Raw genomic sequence first — 14,431 nt, forward strand, 5'->3', positions numbered from 1 at the left:
ATTCAATAGTTCTCTCTGTAGCCTGCAGTTTGTAAGCCTGTGGCCAGCTATGCAGTCACCACTTGCCTCTCTGCGAGGTGGGGGTGGCTCTCCTCTCAATATTGCTACATTGACATTTGTCTGACAGACCTGTGGTAGCTGCTGCTACCCCCCTCTCTTGCGCTGTAGTACCCCGGCCTCAGGGGTCATCGAAAAGAGCTACCGGAGCAGGAAGAGAAAACCCTGTTTCTAATCTGCTGATTCCACTGCTTGCAGGGCCCCGCCCCCGACTCACCATCAGAAAATAGAAACTGATGAGGGAGTACACTGTGATGTGACTCCCTCATCACTGTGATGTCATGGGGTTGTCATATGGTGGATGAACTGTGGAGCAGCGCAATTTAGACTCCACTCGTACACGCCACAGAAATGCAATTATATATGTGCATTTGACATTTTATTCACTGTGTGCCTTATTTACGTTAACGTGTGAATCATTTGAACGCATTATTGAAATGTATTCACTGTAGAGACTAGAGATTTATATACATATTCACATATCTTCAGTTTAAACATGAAAGCATGAATTTTTACTCAAGTCTTGCACTTACACTTCAAGTTATATTTGGAAATGTAAACATGTACTCTTTTACTCACATTTTACATTTATACTTTAAGCCATACGTGGGCTTGTATAACCATGTATTCGAGATGCACATTAAGGGCCTCATTACGATGTCGGTCAGAAAGCATTCCGTCTGACTCCTTGTTCGAATCGGTTCTGACTGACTCACGTTCAGCGAGTCCGACCAACCGATTACGATGCTTCCGAACACCGTTCCGTCGGACTCCCATTGACTTCAATCGGAGCCTATGTTCCGACCGACAACTCAGGCTCCCATTGGAAAAACGGGTGGTTGTAGAAAAGCATGCACCTTGGGGCGGGCACCCCATGGTGTACCCCCATGAACCCTATCTGGAGGCCTTCGGCTGAAGGGGGGCCTGTTACGGGCCCCAAAGTCAGTTTCCGACAGCCGTTTCATGTCCGACAGATCGATTCGAAATGTCTGTCGGAATCCAACATCGTAATATGTGGGTCAGAAACGCGGTCTGTAGACCTTACGATTCAGCGCGGACCGACTCGGACACTCCGAATGCCGTCGGAACTGAGTCGGAGAGACCGAACGGTTACCTTCTATCATAATTGGTCGGTCAGAAATGTTTCCGAGTCAGTCAGAAACATGGGTTCTGATACGGGTTAGGAAAATCCAGAAGCCATTCAGAGCCTTTCCGAGCGACATCGTAATGAGGCCCTAAATACTTAACTAAAGTTAGCCTGACTACAGTCCTCAGTTGAAATGCATTTTACTATGTCAGCATTTTTTCCCTTTTTCTTCAGGTTTATTATCATGATTTTCGTTAGCTAAAGAAAGTCTTATTGTCTATATTAGACTTTTGATAATGAGGCCTGGAGGAAAACTTGGCAGTGAACATGAAAAAGCAATGGTCGAAAGAGGCCTTCTAGTCATCATGTGCCAGGATGGCAAGATGTTCAAGGTTGAGACCCGCAGTCTCAGCTGAGTCCGTTGGGAGATGCACTCAAGTAGTGACTTGATTGGTTCCTGGAGAAAGGACGTTTCTGAATCTCCTGCTACTTTTAAATTTGGCGATCACACAGCTAGAGTCAGGAGAGATTCCCTTTAGACTTCGAGAGGTACAGGCCTCTCTGCTTGCCCTATTAGTACAAGTGTGAAGCTTTATGCTAAATGCTTCTTTCCTTTTTCCAAAGACTTCTACTGGAGTCTGATCATGTTGACACCTTCTATGGTCCTGGTCCTGAGCCTTGAGAGATGACCCAATATCTGATCCATGTTTAGAGGAGAGGAGGGAAGTTTCTTTATGGAATATCTGTTTGTAATTTGTTTATATACAATTGTGAATATTGCAATCTGATAAGTCATTCAATTGTGCCATAACCTACTGAGATATTTCAGCGTGCCTATTGTATTGCTGCATTTACTGAACTTATTTTTGGTTTGCATATATACTGGATTGATAGGTAATCCCAAACCAAACCTTTTAACCATATTCAGCGATTCCTTGTCCTTATTGTGGAGTCACATGGGCTTCACAAGTTAACATGTATTGTTGACATTTTCCTCCTTTCAGTGCCTCACTTCAGCTAACAAAGGTCTTTCTGACCAATGGGGAAAAATCTTTGACGACTTGACTAAGATATTACCTTGTAAGGCCCAGCGCTCCATCAGCTGTCTTCTGCTTGCCTTGCATTTAAGAGAATGAACATTGATGGGGGGTGAAACGCAGGAATGTGCAGCTCTGCACTGCAGGGGTCCAGACTTGTACATATCTGTGAGATATAGGAATTTCGCCAGCTGTTTACCATAGTCTGTGTGTGGGGGGGTGTCATTTTACGTTACTCCACTGTGGTTGTTCGATGGTGCAACGCTGGGAAATACATCGCATGCCTTTGCCTCACATTTTTTAGCATGCATTTTTTACTGCGAATATACATTTACATTGCATGCCAATACAACACATTGTTTTTAGGTTTAAAAACAATGTATTTGTGGGGGGAGACCCCCCACCCTGCCCCCTTCCCCTCAACTTACCTGAAATGCGTGGTATTTGCATGCGTTGTAAATGCATATTCGCGGTAAAAATATGCATGCAAAAAAATGCGAGGCAAAGGAATGCGATGTATTTTCCTTGTTGTAAAGGCTGTTTCCCCTCCACTGCATCTAGGTGCGATTAGTCTCTTTTCCTGTTGGGACATGGCAGACAACCGGATATGTCTCTAAGTGCCAGCGGTGTCTAGGCTCATGTACTTATTTATTTGATTTTTCATATAGCAACAGCAGCAAAGCATCTCGATCAGACACTCATAAGTCACAAACGTGCAATTTAACAGATTAGGATTGATAAACGTCACTGTTATCTGGCGTGGTTGTCAATGACACAGTGTCAGACCAGGACTTTAGAGCTGTGTCCTTCTAAGGGTGAGCTGGAGTCCAAGCAGCATGCTGCTTACAGATGTCCAAGCAGCATGCTGCTTAAGAATGTCCAAGCAGCATTCTGCTTACAGATGTCCAAGCAGCATGCTGCATACAGATATCAAAGCAGCATGCTGCTTACAGATGTCCAAGCAGCATGCTGCATACAGATGTCAAAGCAGCATGCTGCTTACAGATGTCCAAGCAGCATGCTGCTTACAGTTGTCCAAGCAGCATGCTGCTTACAGATGTCCAAGCAGCATGCTGCATACAGATGTCAAAGCAGCATGCTGCTTACAGATGTCCAAGCAGCATGCTGCTTACAGTTGTCCAAGCAGCATGCTGCTTACAGATGTCCAAGCAGCATGCTGCATACAGATGTCAAAGCAGCATGCTGCTTACAGATGTCCAAGCAGCATGCTGCTTACAAATGTGTGATAGGTGGATATGTCCTCTTTGCTGTAATAGGTGATTTTTAAACTCCATGACCCTAGTTATGAGAAAGGATGAATTTTGTGGAGAGATTCCAGTGGGAACCTCCCCACATAAACTCTACTATTATGAGTTTGAACCCCAAAGAATGGGGAATAACTGTGCCAGTCCCGATTTACAAAGCAGAACATCAAGCAGGATTCCGAGGCCCTTTCTGGGAGCAGTTTTCCCTGGCAGAATGAATGGGCAGTAAAACTGAGTCCTGTGTCCTAATATGCAGAGTGGATTTCCACACCCACTCCTATCTTGAGGCCCATGAGTGAGTCTGAGGCCCAGCTGACAGCTGGGAGTGTGTGCAATGGGTGGGAAGCGATCTAAGAAAGACAGGTTCCATGCATCACTTTCATGTGGACCATTATTCATTTAGCTGTTGATGGTATCCTCCAGAGAAGGTTCTTTCCCAGAAGGTCATGTGACTGTGACGTCCTTTTCACTGGGCTAGCAATGATCCAGGGAGTGAATGCAATGGATGGACCTCTGACCATGAGGTTTGCTAGTCTACTAGTTTCCCAGTTGTCACTAGGGTGCTAGAACATACAGCACTCAGGGTTTTTAATCTTTACTGATTTGGTTTTTGTCTGTGTTCCTGCAAAACTGTTTGTCAGGCTGGATGATTGGTGGGACCATCAACCATCCACCCTAAAAGCAGCTGCCTGGGCTCACCTAATGGGGTTTATCACCTTTTACCATAACTATTTCAACATACAAAACCAGAAATCACAAAGAGGGACAGGCCAAAGCCTCCTTGAGGTGACCTTACCTCACCTTGAGATAGATCATTCAAACCTCAAAGGCCTAAGGCATAGGACGATGCTGGTATCAACTATCAAACTATAATGCATTCGAGAGATAAGGAATATAATGTCCAAAGCTTGACGGAAAGAAAAATAGCAAACAGCTATGAACTACTTACCACTAAAAAGATCCAAAATGAAAATGGGAGACATCAGGAAACAATAGATGTAGAAGCTCATTTTCAGGTTGGTGGTGAGGGGATGGCTGCCTAAACCTGCTTGATGTCGTATGCACCCATCTAGGTGTTCCCACGTCTCGGTTAGAGTGCGGGCGAGGTAGAGCTCCAAGGGAAACCACCGGGCCACCCTATGTGGGATCTTTGTGAGAAATGGAATGACCTTTGTGGGGCCGCCCTATAGGGCCATCACCTATGAGGCCATTGCCACTGCCGGACATTGTGTCCATGACAGCCATTGAAACCATGGTGGTGCCTAACAAAAACCTCTTTTAAAATCTCCCTCAGACGCTGCAGAGAAACTTCCAGTGGATGGTGCACAGTAGATGCATGATTCATGATAACAGACCCCGCTTTGGGGATCAACCTCCAGAAATGACATATGTGACAATAGGTCTGCCATGCCAGTAGTTTGCCAAACCATAAATGAGTTCCTCTAAGCATAAATAGTGAAAAATCAAAGTATCAAAAATAGTTCTGATAAGGCAATCCATTTCTTCATGTATGTATGTATAAGGGAGGTTCTTCCAACCAAATTGGCGCCCAAGGAATATGACAAATAACTCAATAAAAGCAAATAAAATGGAGACAAGGTGCACGAGAAAATGATCTCCAGAAAGGTTTAGACAGCTTTCCTGACACTCAGCAGTGATGACTTCTCTTTATTCTTAGGGGGAAAGGTCCATACATTGAGGCTCATAAAACATAGAGCAGATTTACGTTCTGCTTCCCCTGCAGGCGTGTTCTGTGGACCCCGGGCGCCCCAGGATGCCTCGTCTCAGTATGCGCTCAGTGGCATAAATAGACATGGGGATCCACATAAAGCAAGCAGGTCAATAAGAAAAATCAACAGGCTGGGAGGAATTGATAAGGTTAATGGCCTAATTTACAGTGTGGAAGACAGATCACCAACTAAACATCACGTCGACTGGCACATGCATCAAGGTAGGCGTTTGCGAGTCCTTAATTGAGATTATTAAGGAATCGCAATTAAGGACTCACAAAAGCCTAAGCATGGAGGAATTGCGAAAAAAATAGCGATTCCTAAACATTCCTTAATTGCGAGTCGCAAATTGCAAGTCGCAATTAAGGAATGGCTTCCCATTCATTCCAATAGGCTTACAGGCCCATAGGAATGAATGGGAAATGCATGTGCAATTTGCAAGTACTAAATAGGTACTCGCAAATTGCGCATGGAATTTCTAGGCTGCAATGGTGCCAAAACGACACCCTGTTGCACCCCTGAATTTGTAATGTGCACCCATGTTGCGCACACATATGCCCCAAAGGCATGTGTGTGTGCAACATGAAACTTTGAAAAATGCACTTTAGTGCATTTTTCAAACTTTTTGCAAATTACCGACCAGTTTAATTTTTCGGTAATTTGGGAGCCCAAATAGCGAAATCGATATTTCAAAGAGCTTCTAGCTTTGCATTTAAGGAATCGCAAAATGCGATTCCTTAAATGCAATCACAATTAAGGTAATCGCAAGATATTGCGATTACCTAAATTGCGCATTCCAAAAACTTTCATTCATTGCAAAAGGCCATTTTGCTGTCACATTGGCGGTTACTTGTCACCCATGGTGATCCCCCGTCCCCCCTTTACCCTGACGGGAGCTGCAGAGTGTGAAAAAGAAGATTATAGTCGCTGACCCTGACCCCTACCTGGCTCTGTTCCATTGCCACCACCTATTACCCAGGAGAGGTATACACTTCCTGGAGATTTAACACCATCAGAACTGAATGGAAAGGCAGCTAGAAAGGGATTTTGGGAGCCCCAAGCAGGGCCCCCGCCCCTAGTAGGCCGGCATATGTAGTTCCCCTCCACAAATCCATGCACCGTGTGCCAAGCACCACATGCTGCCTGGGACACGGTGCATGGATTTACTACAGGAAAGCAGCTTCTCTGGGCGACATACTACTGCAGCTTGTACTGTGGCCCTTTTCCTGACCCGCAGCGCAAGACGCATTAGAAATAGACACTTTCCGACCACCTGCACGGCGGTCCTATCATCCTAGGGCACAAATGGACCGCCGACTCATTGCCAAGCGATCACCTGGCTGCGACGATGGCGGTCGAATGCTTGTTCTACCGCCATCGTAATCAGGCCCTAAGAGTTTAACACATTTGAGTATTTGGTGGAGCTGTGTAATCATTCCACATCTTTTTAACAGTTATTTGAACAATTTAAACTAAGCTCCATTAGGCTGCTGTCAGTTGTCTTATGAGTCATGTGGCCTCTCCAGGACAAGTCCTGAGCTTTTCAAAAGATCAACTGCTATGTGATAAAACACCGATATGTTTACAATGAATGCTAAACACCTTGTGCATCAAAATACTCTAAATGTTAGGTTGGAAAATGGCAGGTCTATGATTTACGGCAAACGCACATGTAAGGACAATAGGAATATTGACAGAATTTCATTTAAATAAATGAAATGTTAGGGCAACCCCTGACGATCGATTGACCTGGAAGACATTAACCCATACCAATGGGGACAGAGAAACACAATTTGTAACACCCGATGGTATTTTATTTATAAATATATAGAGCCAACAGTTTCCAAGCATTGGTCAATGTCCATCTCTTTAAATTACCTATAGAGCACATTTGATTACTCTGTATGAATCTACAACCAATAGGTTGCAATGATTTATTTGTAGGAAGATATTGTGCTTAGAAAAGAACCAGTAGAGAGAATAAGGCTAGAGATTGGCCAGGTTCCAGTTGGGGTTGTGCCCTTCTGCTCACCCACTCCAAATTCTTGCTTAAGCAGAGCCCTGTCTTACTCTCAGGATCAGCGTTCTATAGAATTATTTATCTAGTAACTCTTCTCTGAGGCGTCTCCACTTTAGTGTCCGCCCACCTGAGAACTGCTTCCAGTTCTAATATATATTTGTCTGCTGTCTCATGTCTGGATCGATGACCACTCTGAGTCTACTGGATCACTACACAATATCGGAATCAATAAACATTTCCCTCTCCTTATAATGGTAAGTACAAAAAAATCCCCCCAAAATGTTGTTTCTTATATCTATCTATCTATATCTATCTATATCTATATATATATTCACTGAAAAAACCATAGGTTTCAGCGGCGTTATAGTTAGCTGGACATTTCCCTCGTACAAAACCCTAGAAATTCCCCTGTTATTGTTAGTTCAGCTAACTATAACTCGCGCCCCCGCAATGCACTGCTGATGACGTCACATATTACATCACTCATGACATGGTCAGTGACATCACTGATGACATCACTGATGACATCTCAAAAGACATCACCGATGACATCATCCATTGAGTATGTGTTTCTGAACAGTTTTAATATGTTTAATATATATAGGGAAAGGCCTGTTGAAGAATAAGTGGGTGTACAAGTGTGTGAATGGATGATTTTCTAGGTGCGTAACTGAGTCTATAAGTGAGTCATTAAATGTATCTTACTGCAGACTAGTGACTAAACTGTGTGAAGGTCTGTATGTGTCTGTGTGTTGGTGTATAAGTGACTGCATGGTTTTGTGAATAGCTATATGAGTGTCTATATGGGTTATTGATTGGTTGTCTGAGTATCTGTATGGGTGCCTGAGTGTTTGTGTGGGTAGGGTGTGTGTGACTCTGTGACTAGATGTGTGAGTGGGTGATTCACTGGGTGCATGGTTTTAAAAGTGCATCTGTGATGGACTGTATGGTTGGGTGAGTGTATGTATGGGTGTGTTAATGATTGAATGTATATCTCAGTTATACATGTGTCTGTTGGAGGGAGGACCACCGGGGAGTCGGGGAGACTATTCCGGGGCACCTTCCTACCGCAAAGTTATAGCCGAGCGCCGCTGAGAAGCCCCCTGCGGGGAGGTCCTTCTCCTATGATCGCACTAGGCCCAGTAACACCACCACACAGGACTCAATATTAGTTGCTTGCCTTGGTTCTTTATCAGCAGTAGTACGTTCAATATTTACAGTGGGATCGAGGGATCCAGTAAGAGTCTCAATGTCTGCTAGAAGGATAGGGTAGCGGAACAGTCTTGGTACCAACCAGGTACGGGAGGGCTCTGCGCCAGACCTTGAGTGCTGGTCTCAGAGCGGCTCGGACGTGGGGAGCCGTGACGGCGTCTGCAGGGCTCGGGTGGTAGTTCCGCTTGGGTCGAGCCGCGACACAGTCAGCAGGGCTCCGGTGGTAGGTCCGCGTCGGTCGAGCCGCGACGAGGTCAGCTGGGCTCTGGTGGTAAGGTTCAACAAGGTCGGGCCGCGACAGCGTCAGCAGGGCCCCAAAGGATCGTGAAGGTCTTTAAGCACGGTGGAGCCGCGACGTCGTCAGCAGGGCTCAGAGTGGGGGTTCAGGATGATTCTTCTTCCGGAGGGTCAGCCGCGATCCGATCAGCAGGGCTCTTGACTCCAGGATACAACTGTTGTCCTGTTGTCGGGTCGCCCCAGATATAGGACTGGAGCCCTTTGATGTCCGGACCCTTGCGCCCGGAGGGGCGGAGAGGCCGGGTAGGGAGCGGCCAGACGCCCAGCAGGAGAGGCGCCAGGCCCCAGAGAGCTGTGGGGCGATCGCACCTAGGTGTGGAAGGACGGTTGGGGGTCCCATCGATACTGCCCTCCGCCGGGAGTGGGAAGGGTTCATGTGGTATCCCCCGGGCCAGGGGTTGGTGCCTCGATGTCGGGCCTCGCTGGGACAGAGGCCGGGTGAAGCGGGGTCACGCAGGTGGTCACGTGGAGTGACGTATAATCCAAAATGGAGGAGCTCCGAGGTGCATGGGACCTCGTGCGGCTTAGCGAGGGGGAACAGAACCACGCCACGAGGCCGGCTCCCACACGCATCCCCCCCAGCTGAAGGCAGGGAGAGTCACCCATCTCCTTGGGGGTTCTCCTCGCCGAGGCGGAAGAATCTGGACAGGCCGTCAGCATTGGCGTGGTCGTTGCCGGGCCGGTGTTCCACAGTGAAGTCCATCCCTTGCAGCGAGATGGACCATCGCAGCAACTTGGGGTTCTCGCCCCGCATTTGCATGAGCCACCGCAAGGGCCGGTGGTCAGTCTGGACCCTGAAGTGGGTGCCGAAAAGGTAGGGCCGGAGCTTCTTGAGAGCCCATACCATGGCGAAGGCCTCCCGCTCGATGGTGCTCCACCTCTGTTCTCGCGGCAGCAGTCAGCGGCTGATAAAGGCCACAGGTCGGTCGAGGCCCTTGGCGTCCAGCTGGGAGAGGACCGCCCCGACCCCATACTCCGAGGCATCGGTCTGGACTACGAATTCCTTGCTGTAGTCAGGGGCCTGTAGCACAGGGGCAGCGCACATAGCCGCCTTGAGGGCCTCAAAAGCGGTCTGACAGCGGGGCGTCCAGTGCACCGCCTTGGGCTGTTTCTTGGAACTGAGCTCCGTAAGGGGGCCCACAATGCTGCCATAATCCTTGATGAATCGTCGGTAGTAGCCTGTGAGGCCTAGGAAGGCCCGGACAGCGGTCTGGGTTGCGGGGGGCTCCCACGCCTGGATGGCGTCGACCTTTAACTGGAGGGGCGCCACCTGGCCACTCCCCACCTGGTGGCCCAGATAGGTCACAGATCCTTGACCGATCTGGCATTTACTGGCCTTAATGGTGAGCCCGGCTCTTTGGAGAGCGGCCAGGACTTCCCCGAGGTGTCCTAGGTGCGCAGCCCAGTGGTCGCTGAAGACGGCAATGTCGTCGAGGTAGGCCGCACTGAAGGCTTCTAGTCCGGCCAGGACCTTGTTCACTAACCTCTGAAAGGTCGCTGGGGCGGTCTTCATACCGAAGGGCATTACCCGGAAGTGGTAGTGCCCATCGGGGGTGGAAAAGGCGGATCGTTCCTGGGCGCCGGGAGTGAGCTTGATCTGCCAGTACCCAGCGGTAAGATCGAAGGTGCTTAGGTAGCGGGCGGCCGCTAAGCGATCGATCAGCTCGTCTGCTCGTGGCAAGGGGTGGGCATCGGTCTTGGTGACTGCGTTCAGGCCCCGGTAGTCGACACAAAACCTGAGTTCTGGGGCAGCGCCGGGGGCGGCGGCCTTCGGCACCAAGACTACCGGGCTGGCCCACGGGCTGTCGGATGGCTCGATGACTCCGAGGGCGAGCATCTTGGCGACCTCGGTCTGTATGCAGGCTCGGACTCGGTCAGGTACTCGGTAAGCGCGGTGTCGCACAGGGGGGCTGTCCCCAGTATCCACGTCGTGGACGCACCAGGGGGTCACCCCGGGCGTGAGAGAGAAGAGGGCAGCGAAGGGTTGCAGCAGTCACTTTCGCCCCCGTCGTCGGTAGCCAGCAGCAGGCTTAGTTCAGTTCGGGCAAAGTGGGGCTTGAGCCGGTTGGCGTGCAGGACCCGGAGGGGGTTCCTCGGGGACTCCATGTCGACCAGGTACGTGACGGGGCTCTTCCTCTCAACTACCTAGAAGGGCCCGGTCCACTTGTCCTGCAGGGCGCAGGGGTCCACGGGCGACATGACCCAGACTTGCTGGCCCGGCTCGAACTCGATGGTTGAGGCATTGTCGTCATACCAGCGTTTCATGTCTTCTTGGCTGGCTTCCAGGTTGGCTTCTGCCAGGGCCCGGAACTTCCGAGTCTGGTTCGGCAGGGTCAGGAGGTACCGGTAGACGTCAGGAGGGGCATCTTGGACTTGCGCCTCCCAGCCCTCCTTGACCAGGCTGAGGGGCCCTCGGACGGGGTGCCCATACAATAGTTCGAAGGGGCTGAAGCCCAGGGATTTCTGTGGGACCTCTCGATAGGCGAACAGGAGGCATGGCAGCAGGACATCCCATCTCCTCCTCAGGGGCTCTTCCAGGCCCTTGATCATCCCCTTCAGGGTTCTGTTGAACCGCTCGACCAGTCCGTTCCCCTGGGGGTGGTAAGGGGTGGTGAATTTATAGGTGACCCCACATTGTTGCCATAGGGATCTCATGTACTTTGAAATAAAGTTCGTACCCCTGTCGCTCACCACTTCTCGGGGGAACCCCACCCTGGAGAAGATGCCCATCAGGGCCCGACCCACCACTGGAGCTGTCACGGTGCGGAGTGGGATAGCCTCGGGGTATCGGGTGGCGTGGTCGACCAGTACCAGGATGAAGCGGTGTCCCAGGGCGGTTCGGGGGTCGAGGGGCCCCACAATGTCGATCCCCACTTGTTCGAACGGGGTGTTGACGGTTGGAAATGGTTGTAGGGGGGCTTTCACTCAACCCCCAGTCTTCCCGCTACCACTGGAGCTGTCACGGTGCGGAGTGGGATAGCCTCGGGGTATCGGGTGGCGTGGTCGACCAGTACCAGGATGAAGCGGTGTCCCAGGGCGGTTCGGGGGTCGAGGGGCCCCACAATGTCGATCCCCACTTGTTCGAACGGGGTGTTGACGGTTGGAAATGGTTGTAGGGGGGCTTTCACTCAACCCCCAGTCTTCCCGCTAGCTTGGCAGGTCGGGCAGGACCGGCAGTGATGGTCTACGTCTCTTCTCATTCGGGGCCAATAGAAATGGGTCACTAGGCGGCTGTAAGTTTTGTCCCACCCGAGGTGTCCGGCGAGGGGCACGTCATGTGCCAGGTTCAGGAGGAACTCTCGAAATCGGAGGGGGACCACCAACACCCGTCCGGCCCCTAGTTCGGCGACTTTCTGCTCGCTATACAATAAGTCATTGTCCCAATAGACCCAGTGGGTTCCCGTGGGGTCCCCCGCAGCCTGGGCGGCCGCTTGCTGTCGGGCCCCCTCGAGGGACGGGCAGGCCTTCTGCTCTTGCTGGAATTGTTCGCGGGTGGGGCCCCCGTCTTGGCGCCACTGGGCCAGCTCGGGGATCTCGCTGAGGGAGGCGGCCTCGTCGGTAGAAAGTTCGGATGGACTGGCCTCCTCGTCCGGTTCCTCCGTGCCGGAGGAGGGTGATAGTTCGGGGCCCGTCGGCGTGTCGGGGGCCGTGGCAGCGGCTGGTTGGGCGGTCATGGACCGGGTGGTGGCGGAGGCCCACTCGGGCAGTCCTAGCATCCCCAGATGCTCTCGGCGTTCCACCTGGGCCCAGGGGGAGCTCTCTAGGTCGTTCCCCAGGAGGCAGCCCACTGGGGCGTCGTCGCGGACAGTCACTTTTAGGGTGCCGGACACTCCCCCCCACTCGAAGGGGATCCTAGCCATCCGGCACATGCTCTCGGTGTTGTCCGCGGTCCGGACAGGGCATAGGACATGCGGCAGGATTTGTTCGGGGGTCACCAGGTGGCAGCGGACAGCGGTCACACTGGCCCCAGTTTCCCGGAGGGCCTCGGCCCGTCGTCCATTGATGGTGACCCACTGTTGGTACTTCTGGGTGTTGCTCGGGATGGCAGCTCGGGGCACCATTTCTCGGGAGCCCAGGCATACAAGCGACATGGCAGCTGGTTCCCACTCGGGGGACCCGCCGTCGTGGTTTTCCTCCTCGTCTTCTTCCTCCCCCAGGGCTGCGGCGGGGATTTGCCGGGGAGGGGGCCCAGCGGTCCCGTTCCGTCGGTTCACGGGGCAGGCCGGGTCGCTCGCATAGTGGCCGGTCTGCTGGCAGCCGAAGCAGGTCACTGTCGGTCGTGGTCCAGGCCGTGCGATGGGGGTCCCCCTTCGTCCCATGGTCGGGGACGTGTGGTTGGTGGCTTGGCTTCGTGGCGGGCTTCTGGGCGGCCCGGCCGGGAATTCTCGACTGCGGTGGGACCCCCCTCCTCCGCCTCGCTGGCGGGGAGGTCCCGTGGTACTCCGTTGGTAGTCCCCCACGGGGTTCCGGGGAACCCTGGTGTTGACCCATCGGTCGGCTTCGGCGGCGAGCTTCCGGGGCTCGGTCAGTTTACTGTCCAGGAGGTGTTGCCTTAGTTCAACAAAGCAGTTGTTGGCGAGGTGCTCCCAGACAATGAGGTCGAACAGTTCATTGTATGAGGTGACCTTGCTTCCTTTTATCCATCCTTCCAATGCTCGGCTGAAGAAGTCCACGTATTCGACCCACGTGGTACCGGGGAGTTTCTTGCAGTCCCGGAAGCGCTGCCGGTACATCTCGGCTGATAGTCCGTAGCGTGTGAGTAGGGCTTCTTTCATGTGGTCGTATGATGTCATCACCACGTCGGGGAGTTGCAGCAGGGTATCCCGGCCCTCGCTGAGGAACCTCCCCCATAGGCCGGCACCCCAATCCTTCCGGGGTACCCGATGGGAGGTCATGGCTACTTCGTACGCTCGGAACCATTGCTGGATGTCGTCATTTTTATAGTACTCCTTGACGACATCCTTGGGGATGTGAACCTTTGGCTCGGTCAGTGGCAGAGCGTCCCGGGCTCCGGGGGTGCTGGTCTCCCCCGTTTTAGATTTTAGTTCAAGTTCCTTGAGGCTCCTCTCGTGCTCGAGGGTTAGCCGTCCCTCCTCTAGTTCCCGATGCCATTTCTTTTCCTCGATTTCCTCTTGTAGCCGTAGTTGCTCCAAGGCTATTTTCTTCTCTGCCAGTAGGAGCTCACCGTCCAGCCGGAGTCGGGCGAGGTCCATTTCGTGTGTCCGGACCCTCTCCCGTTCTCGCATTTCTTCGTGGGAAAGGCTGGTTTCTGGGGTTGGGTTCGGCAGGTTTCCGTCCCGGGCCGAGGTCGGCAGGTTTCCGTCCCGGGCCGAGGTCCCTTCGGCTCGGGGTGGAGTGGTCTCGGGTTCTGCCCAGGCTTTCATGGCTTTCTGCATTTCTTCCTTGGTGCCCAATCCTGTGGTTGGGATCCCCTTGTCTTTGCAGAATTGTTTCAGTTCTTTGTGGGTGTATTCTTCCAACCTTTCCGGCTGGAAGGTTGCGGCCACGGTTGCCTCTTGGCCGTCCATGGTTCCCTTTTCTTTTTCCGTGTGGTTAGGTAGTGGGTGCGTTACTTTGCCTGTACGATTGCGTCTGGCTCGGATCCCGTCGCTGGCCACCAAATGTTGGAGGGAGGACCACCGGGGAGTCGGGGAGACTATTCCGGGGCACCTTCCTACCGCAAAGTTATAGCCGAGCGACGCTGAGAAGCCCCCTGCGGGGAGGTC

General features: G+C 51.9%; 1 protein-coding gene across 1 annotated transcript in view; it reads right to left on the reverse strand.

Moving 5' to 3' along the window:
• The window catches only part of MPL (MPL proto-oncogene, thrombopoietin receptor), a 238,382-nt gene that overhangs the window by 105,082 nt on the left and 118,869 nt on the right, over nucleotides 1–14,431 (reverse strand). The gene's annotated exons all lie outside the window — the stretch shown is intronic.

This window comes from Triturus cristatus, chromosome 4_2 (genome assembly GCF_964204655.1).
Source record: "Triturus cristatus chromosome 4_2, aTriCri1.1, whole genome shotgun sequence".
NCBI lineage: Eukaryota > Metazoa > Chordata > Amphibia > Caudata > Salamandridae > Triturus > Triturus cristatus.